This window comes from Salvelinus namaycush, chromosome 19, assembly GCF_016432855.1.
Source record: "Salvelinus namaycush isolate Seneca chromosome 19, SaNama_1.0, whole genome shotgun sequence".
In the NCBI taxonomy this organism is placed as follows: domain Eukaryota; kingdom Metazoa; phylum Chordata; class Actinopteri; order Salmoniformes; family Salmonidae; genus Salvelinus; species Salvelinus namaycush.
Genome location: NC_052325.1, coordinates 21,806,209 through 21,824,435, shown reverse-complemented (window position 1 = coordinate 21,824,435; position 18,227 = coordinate 21,806,209). Strand labels below are relative to the sequence as shown.

The 18,227-nt window shown below is 44.9% G+C and overlaps 1 protein-coding gene across 6 annotated transcripts in view; it reads left to right on the top strand.

Annotated features, from left to right (window-relative positions):
• Nucleotides 1-18,227, top strand: part of LOC120064216 (CLIP-associating protein 1-B-like) — a 113,010-nt gene that overhangs the window by 9,155 nt on the left and 85,628 nt on the right. The window contains exon 1 of one of the 6 annotated variants that reach the window (XM_039014629.1): nt 148-296. The exons of the other annotated variants lie outside the window; for them this stretch is intronic. The gene's annotated coding sequence lies outside the window, so the exon portion shown is untranslated. Of the gene's footprint in view, nt 1-147; nt 297-18,227 lie in introns of those variants that run through there. 6 annotated transcript variants of the gene reach the window in all.

Below are 18,227 nucleotides of genomic sequence, written 5' to 3'. Positions count from 1 at the left end.
AATATGCTGAAGGTGCCGTGCAGATGTGCAAGATCAGGAACAGCCCGCCTAACTCGTGTTGGTCAGCTTGTGAAGCTGGGCACAGTCCACAGTTTGCCTAGGCTACTGATATTGCCTAGGTCAATGACTGTCAACACAGTTACCTGCAGTTTGACACTGAACGAGAGGACGCATCAGTTGAACTGGTGATTTCGTAACGTTTGAATCTATTTTCTGACCGATGCATGCTACATTTGGATCGGTTTGGTGTCCTTGTATCTTACGCTTGTATTGGTACCTGATTCAAATGTTTACCGGTGAGTTGTTACTTCCCTAATTACCATGTAATTATAGACCTAATGATAGTTTAGTGCTATAGGTGTGTCTCTCTGCTGTTGAAAAAGATCAATCATCAAAGGGAACAGGGAGTAGTATTACACTGTCATTATTACAGCTAATCCTGAGGCTTCTTCAGCAAGATTCAACTGTGTGTGTGTCTGTTGTCTGTACACTGTGGCCTTTCAGAACATAGGCCTGTTTGCGGTACAGCGTGTTTATATTTGGCACAGTGCGTGCTGGCTCTGCTCTCCTGCTTGTCTGGAGCTGCAGTATTTCATGAGAACTTAGTTGAGGCATCCAAACTAAGGATCACGTCTTCTTCAGCAATCACCAACTGACCCTGGTAAGGATATTCTGCCCTGCTTCACTCCATCAAAACACGCTAATAATCTCCTCTACCAATCCACACCAAACTCCTGTAGCCCTGTTTATATCGACTTTGTTACCCAAAGCAGCAGCTGACCTCACGCAGATTCAATAGTTCAGGAAAAAAATACCCAAGCTCAGCAAAAAATAAACCTGTGCTCTAGCCCTTGTCTCACATTTGACCCCTTCTAAATCTATGCAGGATAGGGCTACTGTCTGTGTTACTTCTCTCAGCCATCAATCTGCCACTCACACAATATAGCACACTGCAGCCCAGGGAAACCAGGTGAGCTGAGCAGTCTCTCTGACCAAATCAATGACCTCACAGAATCAGCTGTTTGATGAGGCTTGAAGAAATCAGTCAGACAACACTGCCTCAATGTCTCCACTCAGCCTCCATACCTCTCATAGCCTCCCCATGCCTCAGTGGAGGGTTCAGCCTGCTTATCTTTCTCTCCGTCTCAAATCTCTCTCTCTCACTCTCCTTCTCTGTCCCAGTCTTTCTCCCGCTCTGTCTGGTTCTGAAACACCTCAGCAGGAAGCCTGTCTCTCTCTGGATTTGGGCTGAAGTGTTGTCTGTGAGTCAGTCTACACCGAGGCATAGAGCGCTGTGATACTGAGCTATACCGAAATGCCTGCATGGGAAGACTATGGGCCCTGGTCAAAAGTAGTGCAATATATAAGGAATATGGTGCCATTTGTGACAAAGACCCTGGGTGTTTCTCAATATGCATACTTCCGTGCTCCACATGCTCATGCTCTGAGTGCATTCTCCGACGACATTCTCTTGAGTACGTTCTTGTGAGGATGAGAGTGTGGAGAACGCATAAAACCTTACATTTGAGAAGCACTCGCTCTCCCCCTACTGTATTACCTCACGCTTCACCTCATTCACTGAACGTTTTTCCAGCCAGGACAATGGCAACAATAGACGAAACAAGATATACACAAAGCAAACGTTTTACTTCATTTATATCAGCTAGCTATATGTGAATCGTAATAATGTAGCTAGCCAGATAGTTTAAGAGGCAAAAATGACCTAAAACTAATATTATGCAAGATAGATGTCAATTATTTGTGGGTAGCTACCTAACATTTCTTTGTGGCTATCAGTTAGACGTATTGACTTATTATGGGCTTGTGATCTTCAGTACGTAGGCAGGTAAACATGCCAAAATTAACACAGCATGTATTTATTAACGTATCAAGATAAAATATTGTAGTCAGGCAACATACTGTATGAGATGTGAATAGGCAACATTCCATGCTGAAGTCAGTGTATTTTCTCTCTCTTCAGCTCAAATAATGGCCACCATTGATTTTAAGAAATGTTGAGTAATTCTTTACATGGCTGCTTCATATTTCTTTGTGAGTGTAATGTTTACTGTAAACATTTTTGGTTTTATTTCACTTTTGTTAATGATCTATTTCACTTGCTTTGGCAATGTAAACATATGTTTCCCATGCCAATAAAGCCCTTAAATTGAATTGAGAGAGAGTTGCTGGCTGGTGTATTCCTGTCCTCTGGTTGGTTTAGTCCTGTGTGTCATTCTCACTGTCTCTCTGTCCTCGGAGGATGATGACCATTGGCCAGAAGAGGACAGTGGACAAGACAATGTAGCCATGATAGTGACTGGCTGATATATTGCACTGCCAGACTTTGCCTTGTTGCTGTACTGACAAATTATATACAGTATGCACATCAAAAGTAAGGATTAGCCAATAGCCTAACTTAGTCTGGTGTTCCCTGTGGCTACATTTAAAGGTGTATTAGCATTAAGTTGTCACTCCAAAGAGGCCTCCTAAATCATACAGACCTAGGGAAAACTCTTCACTTGGCACTGGTCCAACAAACCCTCAAACCATATTCTATATATTCTACCAACTAGTTCCTCAATACGTTCTGCTAATCGTGCACTGCTGCTTGTCCAATGCAGCTTCAAACCATATTCTATATTCTACCAACTTCCTCAGTCAGCATGTTCTGTAGTGCTAATGTTAAACCCAGCTCTGCTACTTACAGTTGAAGTCGGAAGTTTACATATACTTAGGCTGGTGTCATTAAAACTCGTTTTTCAACCACTTCACAAATTTATTGTTAACAAACTATAGTTTTGGCAAGTCGGTTATGACATCTACTTTGTGCATGACAAGTAATTTTCCCAACAATTATTTACAGACTTTTTCACTTATAATTCACTGTATCACAATTTCAAATTATGTGGCTATATTGAAGCAACATCTCAAGACATCAGTCAGGAAGTTAAAGCTTGGTCGCAAATGGGTCTTCCAAATGGACAATGACCCCAAGCATACTTCCAAAGTTGTGGCAAAATGGCTTAAGGACAACAAAGTCAAGGTATTGGAGTGGCCATCACAAAGCCCTGACCTCAATCCCATAGATAATTTGTGGGCAGAACTGAAAAAGCGGGTGCGAGCAAGGAGGCCTACAAACCTGACTCAGTTACACCAGTTCTGTCAGGAGGAATGGGCCAAAATTCACCCAACTTATTGTGGGAAGCTTGTGGAAGGCTAGCCGAAACGTTTGACCCAAGTTAAACCATTTAAAGGCAATGCTACCGAATACTAATTGAGTATATGTAAACTTCTGACCCACTGGGAATATGATGAAAGAAATAAAAGCTGAAATAAATAATTCTCTCCACTATTATTCTGACATTTCACATTCTTAAAATAAAGTGGTGATCCTAACTGACCTAAGACAGGGAATTCTTACTAGGATTAAATGTCAGGAATTGTGAAAAACTGAGTTTAAATGGATTTGGCTAAGGTGTATGTAAACTTCCGACTTCAAGTGCATGTTGTCTGTCCTCTGGGTGTGTTCTTTTGTGATGATGGATGGCATGTGATTTGTCATGGAAAGCTGCTCCTTCGTTTAGCTCTATTGCAGTGGGTCACAGTCCCGCATGGCTTGAGGTGGTGAGAGGCAAGGAGGTGAACATGTCCCTGGTTTGAGTGATGGGAGCAGCACAAGTCCAGTAGGCCTCTAAGCCTTTAAAAATGCCCAGGTCTTACTTGACCTTGTATGATATGTACTGTACAGAGCAACACAGACCGATGTGTGGCTTACACTGTAATATGATGCGCTCTGTACAGCAGCAAGCCAGGCATTTTCTTCTTGGAAACCTGACTGACTGACTGGATGACTACCTGACTGACTGATTACCCGACTGACTGACTGATTACCCGACTGACTGACTGATTACCCGACTGACTGGATGACTACCCGACTGACTGGATGACTACCCGGATGACTACCCGACTGACTGGATGACTACCCGACTGACTGGATGACTACCCGGATGACTACCCGACTGACTGGATGACTACCCGACTGACTGGATGACTACCCGACTGACTGGATGACTACCCGACTGACTGGATGACTACCCGACTGACTGGATGACTACCCGGATGACTACCCGACTGACTGGATGACTACCCGACTGATTACCTGACTGACTGGATGACTACCTGACTGACTGACTGGATGACTACCTGACTGACTGGATGACTACCTGACTGAGTGACTGTTGAAGTTGGCTAAACTCTTGGGTTATTCATCTAGCACACTGTGGGACAGGTACAGGGACAGCCAGGACTAAGGTTCAGCTCTGAAACCCCTCTGGGGTCATGTCATCCCACTTAGGAGGACTTTGCTTGTAGAACCAAGACAAACACAAGCTTGTGTTAAACGTTAATCCAAAAAGATGTGCTTGTTATGTTTTGACTAGAAAGTAGGGGGGGGGGGGGGTCCTGTCCTCCATGTGCCTCCAGAGGGCAAGCACACACTGTCTGCCAGTCTGTCTGTCACTTCCTAGATCTGAGCCAAGGCTCTATCAGAAGACTGCCATTCACATCCATCTCCTCTTGTGAGGTTCCTCTTAATCCTGTCTGAGGCTAGCCTCACTATTGCAGTCAGTGTATTACCCTCCTTGTCCTTCTGCATCATATTTAGTTTCATATTGTCCTTGTTCTCTGAACTGAAATTATTGATCAAAGTAGGATCTTGCTGCAGCGTGTTTGTGTGTGTCTGCATCCATGATCATGTGTGAGTGTGCTTTTATCCTCCGGGCCTGTTGGTGTGCTGTGCAGCAGTGTTAGTGGAGGTGCTGCTGTGCAGCGGTGTTAGTGGAGGTGCTGCTGTGCAGCGGTGTTAGTGGAGGTGCTGCTGTGCAGCGGTGTTAGTGGAGGTGCTGCTGTGCAGCGGTGTTAGTGGAGGTGCTGCTGTGCAGCGGTGTTAGTGGAGGTGCTGCTGTGCAGCGGTGTTAGTGGAGGTGCTGCTGTGCAGCGGTGTTAGTGGAGGTGCTGCTGTGCAGCGGTGTTAGTGGAGGTGCTGCTGTGCAGCGGTGTTAGTGGAGGTGCTGCTGTGCAGCGGTGTTAGTGGAGGTGCTGCTGTGCAGCGGTGTTAGTGGAGGTGCTGCTGTGCAGCGGTGTTAGTGGAGGTGCTGCTGTGCAGCGGTGTTTCAGGCGGCAGCCAGGTTGGCAGCAGGATGTGGAGTTCCAGCGAGAACACAGCCAGGCTGACAGCAGGATGTGGAGTTCCAGCGAGAACACAGCCAGGTTGGCAGCAGGATGTGGAGTTCCAGCGAGAACACAGCCAGGCTGGCAGCAGGATGTGGAGTTCCAGCGAGAACACAGCCAGGCTGACAGCAGGATAGCGCCATGATGGGTGGGGGGGTGATGCAGAGGGAGGAGGAGGATGGGATAGCATGAGGATGGAGAGGAGGAGGAAGGGAGGAACTGAGGATGGGGGGGAAATACGGCTAGAGACTGCCTTAATGAACCTGCTAGTGAGACACTAGAGTTTGTGTGTGTGTGGCTCCTCTTGGCAGCATGCCAGCTCCCTTTCTCTCTCCCTCTTTTACTGCCCTCTGTCTTCCCTCTCTCTCTCTTCCCTCTCTCACCCTGTCAAGTCATCAGCTAGGCCAAACAACCCAGAGTCATCAGCTAGGCTAAACATAACCCAGAGTCTTGACACGCTCTTTGATGTCTGAGTATCCCTGCTGTTGTGTTGTCTCTGCTTTGTCTCTCTGCCACTCCCTTTTGTTTACTGTTAATTTTAATATGTGCTGGTATTTCATCTGAGGGGTAGCCTATTTGCTGAGTTAGGTGGCATAATTCACATCTCAGTCCCAGGCATGCTTACATGTTCCTTACCCATTGTATTTTGCGGTATTCAGTGGCTTTGTCAAGGCATTATGCTGGAGGGAAAAATACAAATGTTTGAAAAGTAAAATTTTGTAAAGAAATATTCAATGTTACCGCTCTAAAAATTCAAAACTTAGTTCCTGCAGGATCAACCAATAATTATCAGGCACCAGCAGGCGAATATGGGATCTGTGGCAACCAGACAAAAGTAATTGGAAAGGCATTCACTTACTCTGCCAAACCCTCAGATTGGCTGTGTGAAGGTAGCCTACATCTACAGTAGTCCCTCCCTGCTCATTACTCTGTCCTGCCCTCAGACTGGCTGTGTGAAGGTAACCTACATATATAGTAGTCCCTCCCTGCTCATTACTCTGTCCTGCCCTCAGACTGGCTGTGTGAAGGTAACCTACATATATAGTAGTCCCTCCCTGCTCATTACTCTGTCCTGCCCTCAGACTGGCTGTGTGAAGGTAACCTACATATATAGTAGTCCCTCCCTGCTCATTACTCTGTCCTGCCCTCAGACTGGCTGTGTGAAGGTAACCTACATCTACAGTAGTCCCTCCCTGCTCATTACTCTGTCCTGCCCTCAGACTGGCTGTGTGAAGGTAACCTACATGTATAGTAGTCCCTCCCTGCTCATTACTCTGTCCTGCCCTCAGACTGGCTGTGTGAAGGTAGCCTACATCTACAGTTGTCCCTCCCTGCTCATTACTCTGTCCTGCCCTCAGACTGGCTGTGTGAAGGTAGCCTACATCTACAGTAGTCCCTCCCTGCTCATTACTCTGCCAAACCCTCAGACTGGCTGTGTGAAGGTAATCTACAGTAGTCCCTCCCTGCTCATTACTCTGTCCTGCCCTCAGACTGGCTGTGTGAAGGTAACCTACATATATAGTAGTCCCTCCCTGCTCATTACTCTGTCCTGCCCTCAGACTGGCTGTGTGAAGGTAACCTACATATATAGTAGTCCCTCCCTGCTCATTACTCTGTCCTGCCCTCAGACTGGCTGTGTGAAGGTAACCTACATATATAGTAGTCCCTCCCTGCTCATTACTCTGTCCTGCCCTCAGACTGGCTGTGTGAAGGTAGCCTACATCTACAGTTGTCCCTCCCTGCTCATTACTCTGTCCTGCCCTCAGACTGGCTGTGTGAAGGTAACCTACATATATAGTAGTCCCTCCCTGCTCATTACTCTGTCCTGCCCTCAGACTGGCTGTGTGAAGGTAACCTACATCTACAGTAGTCCCTCCCTGCTCATTACTCTGTCCTGCCCTCAGACTGGCTGTGTGAAGGTAACCTACATATATAGTAGTCCCTCCCTGCTCATTACTCTGTCCTGCCCTCAGACTGGCTGTGTGAAGGTAACCTACATATATAGTAGTCCCTCCCTGCTCATTACTCTGTCCTGCCCTCAGACTGGCTGTGTGAAGGTAACCTACATATATAGTAGTCCCTCCCTGCTCATTACTCTGTCCTGCCCTCAGACTGGCTGTGTGAAGGTAGCCTACATCTACAGTTGTCCCTCTGTGCTCATTACAACCCATTCAAAGAGGATCGAGGAACATTTAATCATATTATTCATCAGACCCTTTAGATGTAAGTTTGGTTTCCCGGGAGATTTATTTGAGAAGGTAGGCCTATTTCTCTATTGATTAATAATCTCATCAAGTCTTTTTGACTCTTTAAAAAATGTGATTGCTGAATCTGGGAGTGAGTGATGTGATAGTGATCGGAAACAGTTGAAGTTCCAGTGTGTTTGTGTTTTGAGTCAGTGAGCTCTCTGACTGTACTGTCTGTAGCCTACTTGTGTGGTCTCCATTTCCACTGTTGATCAGCGAGAGAACGGTTCGGTACATATTGTAGTTTTGTGGTCACAGTTCGGTTTGGGTACAGCGGAAAAATGAAATGCCATTCGCACTGTTCAGCATTCACAATGTTCCTTCCATTGTCTGCTGTTACCAGATTGTTATGTTGGGCCTCTGAAGTTTACACTCTGATGCTACGTTTGTAACCATGTGGGAGGTGAGAATTTACCAGTTGTGAAGTCGTAAATGCCAGTTGGATGCGTTCATGTGATTTGAACGGAAATTGGCAAATGGGCAACAAGCTGTGCCAACCATAAACTAAAAGTACACCTATCATGCTTGTAAACAAATTCTAGAGTTCCAAAACCACATTAATAGATTTTCTTTTTATAAATGTTGTTTTGTTGTTGCATTTACCCGCCGAAAATGCTGTTAGAGGCAATTTCCTTAGTAGGTGAAGTCAGAGGTCACTGTGGAAGAAGTGGGTGCTCAGGATGATAAACGGGTTTCCCACTAGTAATTACTAGGGCTGTGATGATACCAGTATCGCAATATTTTTTTACATGTCAAAAATAAAAACATGAAGCAGACCAAACTAATGAGGATTGTGATACTGGTATCGTCCAAGCCCTAGTATTTACCAGTTTGAGGGCTGTTCAAGTGGAATTTTCCTAGTCGTATGTGATAAATTCTCACTTCCCACTTGGTTACAAACGCACCATGACAGCCTCCTTCAGTGCCAGATGCGCACTTGTGATGCTCATAAAGGGTGTGTGTCTGTAGCGTGGTACATCTTCCACTCCCGGTTAATATGATGGGCTGTCACTGTTAAGTAGGCGCAACAAAAGGTGCATTGGCCAATTCAATGAAAACTTCGGCTTTGGTTTGCTTATATAGAGCCGGTACTACCAGTTTCCTGAAATGGATGCAAGAGGGAAGTTCGTAAAGTGGCTTGAGTACTTTCATGAGGTGCTGAAACCCCCTATTCTCAACCACCGAGAATGGATGCATAAACCAACAACTGTAAAAAACATAAACATAGCCTACCTATCGCTCTTGGAATCTATTTGGCCTGGTCAGAATCAGCTGCTTGAATGCAGAGGGGAGACTATGTTGTGAAGTGTTTCTTTGCGTTTCCGTCTTGCTCTAGTATACTCAAATCAAACTTTATTGATTGACTGTGTTGATTTTATTGATTGAAAGTGTTGACTTTAACGTAAAATGCTTACTTACAAGCCCTTACCCAACAGTGCAGTTCAAGAAGAAGAAAATATTTACAAAGTAGACTAAAATAAAAAGTAACACAATTAGAATAACAATAACGAGGCTATATACAGGGGGCACCGGTACCGAGTCAGTGTGCGGGGGTACAGGCTAGTTGAGGTAATCTGTACATGTAGGTGTGGGTGAAGTGACTATGCATAGGTAACAAACAAACAGCGAGTAGCAGCAGTGTACAAAAAAGGGGGGGGGGGGGGGGTCACTGTAAATTGTCCGGGGGCGATTTTATGAATTATTCAGCAGTCTTATGGCTTGGGGGTAGAAGCTGTTGAGGAGCCTTTTGGTCCTAGACTTGGCGTTCCAGTACCGCTTGCCGTGCGGTAGCAGAGAAAACAGTCTATAACTTGGGTGACTGGAGTCTCTGATAATTTTATGGGCTTTCCTCTGACACTGCCTATTATATAGGTCCTGGATGGCAGGAAGCTTGGCCCCAGTGATGTACTGGGCCATTCGCACTACCCTCTGTAGCGCCTTACGGTCAGATGCCGAGCAGTTGCCATACCAGGCGGTGATTCAACCGGTCAGGATGCTCTCGATGTTGCAGCTGTAGAACCTTTTGAGGATCTGGGGACCCATGCCAAATCTTTTCAGTCTCCTGAGGGGGAAAATGTTTTGTCGTGCCCTCTTCACGACTGTCTTGGTATGTTTGGGCCATGACAGTTCGTTGGTGATGTGGACACCAAGGAATTTGAAACTCTCGACCCGCTCCACTAATGGTGGCCTGTTCGGCCTGCCTTTTCCTGTAGTCCACGATCAGCTCCTTAGTCTTGCTCACATTGAGAGAGAGGTTGTTGTCCTGGCACCACACTGCCAGTTCTCTGACCTCTCTATAGGCCATCTCATCATTGTCGCTGATCAGGCCTACCACTGTTGTGTCGTCAGCAAACTTAATGATGGTGTTGGAGTCGTGTTTGGCCACGCAGTCGTGGGTGAACAGGGAATACAGTAGGAGACTAAGTACACACCCCTGAGGGGCCCCGGTGTTAAGGATCAGCGTGGCAGACGTGTTGTTGCCTACTCTACCTACTTGGTGGTGGCCCGTTAGGAAGTCCAGGATCCAGTTGCAGAGGGAGGTGTTTAGTCCCAGAGTCCTTAGCTTAGTGATGAGCTTCGTGGGCACTACGGTGTTGAACGCTGAGCTGTAGTCAATGAATAATATTCTCACATAGGTGTTCCTTTTGTCCAGGTGAGAAAGGGCAGTGTGGAGTGCGATTGAGATTGCGTCATCTGTGGATCTGTTGGGGCAGTATGCGAATTGGAGTGCGTCTAGGGTGTCCCGGAGGATGCTGTTGATGGACTATGGTGGTCTGCTTGAAACATGTAGGTATTACAGACTTGGTCAGGGAGAGGTTGAAAATGTCAGTGAAGACACTTGACACTTGGTCCATGCTTTGAGTACACGTCCTGGTAATCCGTCTGGCCCAGCGACTTTGTGAATGTTGACCTATTTTTAATGGTTTTGTTCACATCGGCTACCGAGAGCATTATCACACAGTCATCCAGAACAGCTGGTGCCCTCGTGCATGCTTCAGTGTTGCTTGCCTCGAAGCGAGCATAAAAGGCATTTGACTCGTCTGGTAGGCTCGCGTCACTGGGCAGCTCACGTCTGGGTTTCCCTTCGTAGTCCGTAATAGTTTTCAAGCCCTGCTACATCCGACGAGCGTCAGAGCCGGTGTAGTAGGATTCAATCTTAATCCTGTATTGACGCTTTGCTTGTTTGATGGTTCGTCTGAGGGCATAGCGGAATTTCTTTTAACCTGTCTGGGAACCCCTCGCCAACATCCAATGAAATTGCAGTGCGCCAAATTCAAACAACAGAAATCTAATAATTCAAATTTCTCAAACATACACGTATTAGACACCATTTTAAAGATACATTTCTCGTTAATCCAACCAAAGTGTCCGATTTCAAAAAGGCATACAGCCATTTTCCTACCAAATAGAGGTGCCTCAAAAATCAGAAATAGAGATAAAATGAATCACTAATCTTTGATATTCTTCATCAGATGACACTCCCGTGACAACATGTTACACAGTACATGTATGTTTTGTTCGATCAAGTTCATATTTATATCCAAAAACCTCAGTTTACATTTGGCTTTGCCTCCAAAACATCCCGTGAATTTGCACAGAGCCACATCAATTTACAGAAATACTCATAATAAACTTTGATAAAAGATACAAGTATTATGCACAGAATTATAGATATACTTCTCCTTAATGCAACCGCTTTGTCAGATAAAAAAAAAAAAAGCTTTACGGAAAAAGCAAACCATGCAATAATCTGAGTACGGCGCTCAGAGACCAAAACAAGCCAAACATATACCCGCCATGTTGCGGAGTCAACAGAAGTCAGAAATAGCATTATAAATATTCACTTACCTTTGATGATCTTCATCAGAATGCACTCCCAGGAATTCCAGTTCCACAATAAATGTTTGTTTAGTTCGATAAAGTCCATAATTTATGTCCAAATACCTCCTTGTTGTTTGCGACTTGAGTTCACAAATCCAAATTCATAACGCGCGATCACTAGGTCCAGACGAAAAGTGAAAAAGTTCCATTACGGTCCGTAGAAACATGTCAATAGAATCAATCTTTAAGATGTTCTTAACATAAATCTTCAATAATGTTCCAACCGGAGAATTCCTTTGTCTTTAGAATTACAATGGAACGCAGGTCGCTCTCACGTGAGCGCGTGACCAGCTCATGCCATTCTGCCAGTCCCCTGACTCATTCAGCTCCCATTCACTCCTCCTTCACAGTAGAAGCATCAAACAAGGTTCTAAAGACTGTTGACATCGACTGTATGACCCCATAGACACTGTATATTCGATAGGCAATGAGTTGAAAAACTACAAACCTCAGATTTCCCACTTCCTGGTTGGATTTTTCTCAGGGTTTTGCCTGCCATATGAGTTCTGTTATACTCACAGACATCATTCAAACAGTTTTAGAAACTTAAGAGTGTTTTCTATCCAATACTAGTAATAATATGCATATATTAGCTTCTGGGCCAGAGTAGCAGGAAGTTTACCCTGGGCACGCTTTTCATCCGAACGTGAAATTGCTGCCCCCTATCCCAAACAGGGTAAGCGTCCGGATTAGTCTCCCGCTCCTTGAAAGCGGCAGCTCTAGCCTTTAGCTTAATGCGGATGTTGCTTGTAATCCATGGCTTCTGGTTGGGATATGTACAGTTGAAGTCAGAAGTTCACGTACACTTAGGTTGGAGTCATTAAAACTCATTTTTCAACCACTCCACAAATTTCTTGTCAACAAACTATAGTTTTGGCAAGCCGGTTAGGTTTACATACACTAAGTTGACTGTGCCTTTAAACAGCTTGGAAAATTCCAGAAAATGGTGTCATGGCTTTAGAAGCTTCTGATAGGCTAATTGACATAATTTGAGTCAATTGGAGGTGTGCCTGTGGATGTATTTCAAGGCCTGCCTTCAAACTCAGTGACTCTTTGCTTGACATCATGGGAAAATCAAAATAAATCAGCCAAGACCTCAGGAATTTTTTTTGTAGACCTCCACAAGTCTGGTTCATTATTGAGAGCAATTTCCAAATGCCTGAAGGTACCACGTTCATCTGTACAAACAATTGTACGCGAGTATTAACACCATGGGACCACGCAGCCGTCATACCGCTCAGGAAGGAGACGTGTTCTGTCTCCTAGAGATGAGTGTACTTTGGTGCGAGAAGTGCAAATCAATCCCAGAACAACGGCAAAGGACCTTGTGAAGATGCTGGAGGAAACATGTACAAAAGTATCTATATCCACAGTAAAACGAGTCCTATATCGACATAACCTGAAAGGCCACTCAGCAAGGAAGAAGCCACTGCTCCAAAACCGCCATTAAAAAGCCGCACTACGGTTTGCAATTGCACATGGGGGGGTACTTTGCTGCAGGAGGGACTGGTGCACTTCACAAAATAGATGGCATCATAAGAGAGGAAAATTGTGTGGATATATTGAAGCAACATCTCAAGACATTCGTCAGGAAGTTGAAGCTTGGTCACAAATGGGTCTTCCAAATGGACAATGACCCCACGCATACTTCCAAAGTTGTGGCAAAATGGCTTAAGGACAACAAAGTCAAGGTATTGGAGTGGCCATCACAAAGCCCTGACCTCAATCCTATAGAAAATGTGTGGGCAGAACTGAAAAAGCGTGTGCGAGCAAGAAGGCCTACAAACCTGACTCTGACCAGCTCTGTCAGGAGGAATGGGCCAAAATTCACCCAACTTATTGTGGGAAGCTTGTGGAAGGTTACTCAAAACGTTTGACCCAAAGTAAACAATTTCAAGGCAATGCTACCAAATACTAATTGAGTGTATGTAAACCTCTTACCCACTGGGAATGTGATGAAAGAAATAAAAGCTGAAATAAATCATTCTCTCTACTATTACTCTGCCATTTCACGTTCTTAAAAAAATTGGTGATCCTAACTGACCTAAGACAGGGAATTTTTACAAGGATTAAATGTCAGGAATTGTGATAAACTGAGTTTAAATGTATTTGGCTAAGGTTTATGTAAACTTCCGACTTCAACTGTATGTACAGTCACTGTGGGGACGACGTCATCGATGCACTTATTGATGAAGCCGATGACTGAGGTGGTGTATTCCTCAATGCCATTGGATGAATCCCGGAACATATTCCAGTCTGTGCTAGTAAAAACATTCCTGGAGTGTAGCATTCGTGTCATCTGACCACTTCCGTATTGAGCGAGTCACTGGTACTTCCTGCTTTAGATTTAGCTTGTAAGCAGGAATCCGGAGGATAGAATTAGGGTCAGATTTGCCAAAAGGAGGGCCTGGGAGAGCTTTGTGTGCATCTCTGTGTGTGGAGTAAAGGTGATCTAGGATTCCCCCCCCCCCCCCCCCCCCCCGGTTGCACATGTGACATGCTGGTAAAAATGTTGTAAACTGATTTAAGTTTGCCAGCATTAAAGTTCCCGGCCACTTGAGCACCGCTTCTGTGTGAGCATTTTCTTCTTTGCTTATGGCCTTATAGAGTTGGTTGAGAGTGGTCTTAGTGCCAGCTTCGCTTTGTGGTGGTAAATAGATTATTCTCTTAGTCTCTGTAATAACTCAACATTTTCAGCCACATCCTTGTCTGAACGACACGTGGATAAACAGGTTAATGTAAAGCTCTGCACTTTTTTTTTTTTAAATGTCTCATGGATTGTAGGCCTACATTAAACACCACAAATTAACTGCTACTGTAGGCTGAATGATAGAACAGATATTTCCATGTTTAAATGTTATGGGATGTATTTTCTTCCATTTGTTTTTGATGATAGACCACTCTGGTAGCCCTAGATTATGATCAAATAGCCACAGTAGCCTACTCCGCCACTGTTAAAACTGTCATTTATAGCGGGTACAGCCTCTGTATTCACAATAAACGTGTGCCGGAAGTTGCACAGAATACTCAGCACACCTGAAATTTGCTCAGTGCCAATAAACATTTGAAGTAACATTGATCCCAAGGCATAGTTATTTAGTCTTGGTGACATTGAAGTCAAGGAAGCTATTGTCAAATCAAGGCAGTCAATCAATTGTAAGTAGCTTAAAATGGATTTGCCCTTCAGGCAAGCAACCAGGGCCTTTGATGAGAGTGAGGTCGCTGTTTTTGTATGCCATTTCATTGATGTATATTGAGAACAGGAGAGGTGACATGACACAACCTGCTAGCTACCTGTCAAACAACCTGTCTAGCATACCGTCCATAGTGCCGCAGTAGACTGTCATAACTCAGCACAGCTGAAGATGCTCCTTGACCATCTAATAGCATTTTATTCCCCTGTGTCAGACTTCTAATCTCTGAGACTGTACAATATCATCCCTGTTTATAAGAGAAATGTACCGTACTGTCTCCAGTTTGGAAACAGTTTAAAACATTGATTTATTAAGTCCTCTTTGCTCGTTTTTGGCACAAGCCTAGATCCTGGCCTACCAGCTCTATTTCTGGAGAGTTGAACACGAATTTAGAAGTTGAGAACAGTTTGTACTCTAAATCCGTAGCGAATTGCAGGATATCTGTGGCCTGAGAGTGGGGCCTAGCTTGAGGCCCTGAGGGGCTAATCAGATGAGCATCAGTAGGCCTAAGTGTGCTCCCTCTTCTAAACAACAGGCTCATGTGTGTAGGCCCCTGTGGAGCAGAGAGCCACAGGACTCTTATGTAATGGGCCCTATCTAAAGGCATAACAACCAATCTCCTAGCGGTCTTTCCATCTTTGTTTGTTTCTTCTCAGTGTTGAACAGCAGTTCCAGTTGAGGGAACTGTAAACCTTATTGTTTTGCTGTAACCCAGCGTCTGCAAAATCTCCACTCAACTCAATTAGGCTGTACAAGCATAACTTGATTACAACCGTAGTACACATTTTATCATGCACGAGTCATGACAAGGCTATGGTGTCTGTCCGAGGGAGGCTCTATATCAAAGGGTCTAGGTCATCGGTGTTCAAGCTCTCCCTGCCGTTCTGCTCCATGGTTATTGTTTGAATGACAAGGGAAGCTGTCAGTGTCAATCACTCACTCCAGCCAAACGTTGGTATTTTATTTTCTCTCTCCTCCCTTCCTGTGATGCACAATATCTCTGTTGTCTGACTTGTGTGTTCAGCACACCCCGCTGTGTTATCTTAAGCTTTGTGCGGCAGTCTCTCTGTTAGCAATTGGATTAACACAGCATTGCAAAGGGCCAGGCCGGTCTCTCCCTCTGCTTTAAATTGGAGCACCAGGCCCTAACTCAATAGGCTGGCTGTCTCTGTGAACGTGATGTGCCACTGATAAACAGGCTTATAGTGGATGAGAAGGGCCTGTGATGTCAGGACCCTGAGATACCGATTCTTCTGAAAACTTCTTCTCAAGACCCCTAGGGGCAAATTAGTTATCGGCTCTTTGTGCAGATTAGATGTTTCTGTTCAAAGGGTTTTTAGGAGACAAACTTCCTTTAGCCCTCTGGATTCAGTCCTTCTCCATATCATTTCCTGTGTATCTATTCGATCCATATCACATTGTCAGAGTGCTGTTGTTTTGCCCAGTCAGCCTTGCTGAGGAGGTGAAGCTGTCGTCATGGCAGCTCAACACAGCTGATCAACAACAATATGACAGTGTAATAACTGTACCACCATTCTACTGATCAACTAACATCAGTATAGCACACGGTGGTTTCATCCCAGGTAAGAGATGAAGGGAGGGACAGAAGACGGTTTAGACCTAATGATAAAACATTCCCAAGTGGACACTCGTCGTCATTGGCATCCTTCCATCTGTGAGAGATAATGGGGAATACAGAAGCCAGGAGACTGCTGTAGTTATCATGCTGGTTGAAGCCAGGAGACTGCTGTAGTTATCATGCTGGTTGAAGCCAGGAGACTGCTGTAGTTATCATGCTGGTTGAAGCCAGGAGACTGCTGTAGTTATCATGCTGGTTGAAGCCAGGAGACTGCTGTAGTTATCATGCTGGTTGAAGCCAGGAGACTGCTGTAGTTATCATGCTGGTTGTGGACTGGAGACTGCTGTAGTTATCATGCTGGTTGAAGCCAGGAGACTGCTGTAGTTATCATGCTGGTTGTGGACTGGAGACTGCTGTAGTTATCATGCTGGTTGAAGCCAGGAGACTGCTGTAGTTATCATGCTGGTTGAAGCCAGGAGACTGCTGTAGTTATCATGCTGGTTGAAGCCAGGAGACTGCTGTAGTTATCATGCTGGTTGAAGCCAGGAGACTGCTGTAGTTATCATGCTGGTTGAAGCCAGGAGACTGCTGTACTTATCATGCTGGTTGAAGCCAGGAGACTGCTGTAGTTATCATGCTGGTTGAAGCCAGGAGACTGCTGTAGTTATCATGCTGGTTGAAGCCAGGAGACTGCTGTAGTTATCATGCTGGTTGAAGCCAGGAGACTGCTGTAGTTATCATGCTGGTTGAAGCCAGGAGACTGCTGTAGTTATCATGCTGGTTGAAGCCAGGAGACTGCTGTAGTTATCATGCTGGTTGAAGCCAGGAGACTGCTGTAGTTATCATGCTGGTTGAAGCCAGGAGACTGCTGTAGTTATCATGCTGGTTGAAGCCAGGAGACTGCTGTAGTTATCATGCTGGTTGTGGACTGGCTTTACAGTACATTGTGAGAGAATGCATCACCTTAGCAAGCACCTGCATCTACAATATATGTCTTGAAGGACACACATATCAACACTCTTCATGTGTTAAGTCACCGTGTTCACTTCATGTGTTAAGTCACCGTGTTCACTTCATGTGTTTCTGTCTCCCTCCCAGGATTTTATTTTATTTTATTTTGTCATGGTCTATCTGCTCCCAGACCCAAGCTCTGTAATCTAATCATTCGGAGTGACACCTTTTACATTGGGAATGCACAGCCATGGTCTCTCTGCTCTCCTCTGCAGTAGTGTTCACATTTTGAACACTGAGAACTGGTATGAACCTTGTCCCATATCGTCTCAGGATGGTGGTTAGGCAGACTTAGTATTTACAGATGTGGTAGGCAGAGCAGAGCACCGACCGCCCATCTCCAATCAAGTGTAGAGCTAATTCAGCTGTTTCTGTAATAATGAGTTTTCTCTCTCCTAGATGGAATACATTCTCTGAAATTAGTACTACGGTATGCATTATGCATCGCTGGACCTGAGAGGACAGGCTGTGTGCTATGGACACTGCATTTATCATTGAAGTGCAAATTCATGGTTTGAAGTTACATGACAGTATGTGTGTGTGTAGCTGCTAGCTAGCATGTTTTTCAATCGTCTCATTAAATGAGCTGGTGCTACATGCACAGACGTAAACAATAAACACCCAAGCTCCCTTTATCAACAATACACACTAAATAGGTGGTCATTGAAGAGCTTTGACACCTGTCCTAACCCAACAAGCAGGTCCCGGCTCCAACATCTTCTAGTACAGCAATGTGCACGCTGATTAGGCCTACACATCTGATTTGTCCTGTCAGCGTCCTGTCAGGAATTGGAATTCCCACCCTGATCTCTTTGAGTGACTTTTTTATGTCTGAGGTCAGTGGCTGTATATTATCAGCCTTCAGAGCTGGGGTGAAAGTGCCCCAAATTCTCCCCGTTACCACCTATCCCCACTGCCCTCAGACAAGTGAAATGGTTTCTTACAAGCACGGGGTATTTTGGCTATTTTAGGGTCCCTACCAACCACATGATACCAGCAAGACCCAAACAACTGTTAGGCTCCAACAGTTATCTTCTCCAGAAAAGAGATGTCTTTGTTCAATAACATGGATGGTGTTTGTGAAAG